General features: G+C 39.5%; 1 protein-coding gene across 2 annotated transcripts in view; it reads right to left on the reverse strand.

The window, feature by feature from the left end:
* Window positions 1-1,984, reverse strand: part of LOC128249191 (neuropeptide FF receptor 1-like) — a 155,128-nt gene that overhangs the window by 30,908 nt on the left and 122,236 nt on the right. The window lies entirely within an intron of this gene.

Genomic DNA, 1,984 nt, shown 5'->3' on the forward strand with positions numbered 1-1,984 from the left:
GTTGTACTTGGGGATGGTCATATTGCCAGTTTAGCCAATAAAAACACACGCACTGTATATTTGGTGTTAATTTTTTTTTTTTTTTTTTCAGCTTTATATTACATTAATCTTAATCTTAATCTTATTTCGGCCAGAGTTCTTTCGTCACACTTCTGTGACCTCATCAGTGGTCCTTTGTTTCCTTCTTTCTTATGTGTATCTCACCTTGCTAACTATCAGCCATTTTGTATTTTGTATTCCTATTGTATGTGTCTACGCATGCGTGTCCTTCAATGTGTCTGTGTCTTTTGTAAGTGCATGTGTGTATGGGGAGTGTCTGTATCACCTATATTCTCTGTTACATACATATACATACAGTTTACATACATAGATATACATATATACCCAGACATGACAGAAGTAATTGAACACCCCATAAAACGATGTTTAATGCTTATTTTGACTTGAAAAGGTTTATATTTTTATTAATTGACAATTTTATGTTTCAGGTTCAATGTGACTGTTTAATCATGTCAGGTACAAAAGAAACCTTGGAACTGTCAAAGAGGCCATATTGTGGATCAATCTGAAGGTGGACTTCGTCAGCATAAAATCGCAGAGGTCCTTCGAATCCCGCTTTCTACTGTTAATAGAGTGATTAAGCAATTCACCAGAGAAGGGTAAGAGTTCACATTACCTCACCCAGGTCGACCAGGACCCTCTGACGGGACCCTTTGCTTTGTCAAGAGAACTGTCGAGGATAATCCTTGTTGCAAGGCCCCTGATATAGCAGAACAAGTTGATGTCAGTCCCAGAACAGCTGTCAGATATCTCTACAAACTTGGTTACTATGGCAGAGCAGCAAGAAGGAAGCCACGTTTTCGACCAGCCAATATCAAACAGAGAAGAGATTGGGCTGGTGAGATGGCGGAGTGGCCACTAGCATTTTGGGACACTGTCATATTCTCTGATGAGTCCAGATTGCTATATTTTCCGAGTGGGTCTGGAAACTCCGTGATCAAGAATTTGACGTGAAAAGATTGCAGCCAACAATGAAAAACGGTGGCTATTCTGTGATGGCCTGAGGAGCAGTTTGGAGCAATGGTCGATCAGAGCTGATGGAGTGTGAGTGAAATATAAACTCAGAAATATATGTGTCTGTATTGGAGAAAGGACTCCTTCCAATCTTCTCTACTGGTGAAATGATTAAAGAAAACTATTTATGGAAGATTTGTTGGAAGAAGAGTGGCATTAAAAAGCTTCCATGGCCAAACCAGTCACCTGATATGAACCCTATTGAAAAAACGTGAAATAACGTTTGTTTAGAACGGTAAAATTCGAAAGGCCTAAATTTATAGAAACGTGTAAATATTAATCTCAACGTTTGGAAAATTCGGTATGTGTGTGGCTAAGTCGTTTACATCGACTCACCGTGTTTTCAACTGGTACTTATTTTATTGACCCCGGAAGGATGAAAAGCAAAGTCGGCTTGGACGGAATTTGATCTCAGAACGTAAAAGACAGACGGAATGGTGCTAAGTATTTCGCCCGGCTAGCTATCGATTAAGCGTATAAATATTGGGTTTAAAACGTCTAAGATCCTTCCTGGCACTCGAACCCACATCTCCTGAAAACATGACATGAGGTGATCTTTGAATTACTCTGTCCGTTGAGAGGGAGTTAGTGAAAGGGAGAGAGAGAGAGAGAGAGAGAGAGAAAGAAAGAAAGAAAGAGAGAAAAAGAGAGAGTGAGAGAGAAGTCGGGCGAATGCTATTCTATGCGATACATATCGAGATATCGAGATGTATTACACCAACATGGCCCGAACTAGGACTAAATTGTTCTAAACCTGAATATAATATTCGTACGTTCGTGTCAAATGTTGTCAGCTTGTCTTTGCGATGACATTCAGCACAAGTTGCTTTGTCACTGCGTATGTGTAGAATAGAAGACAATAAAACAGCATACAATACAGCGCAGTATATTTTTTTCAAACTAAAAGCTT

This window comes from Octopus bimaculoides, chromosome 12, assembly GCF_001194135.2.
Source record: "Octopus bimaculoides isolate UCB-OBI-ISO-001 chromosome 12, ASM119413v2, whole genome shotgun sequence".
Taxonomy (NCBI): domain Eukaryota; kingdom Metazoa; phylum Mollusca; class Cephalopoda; order Octopoda; family Octopodidae; genus Octopus; species Octopus bimaculoides.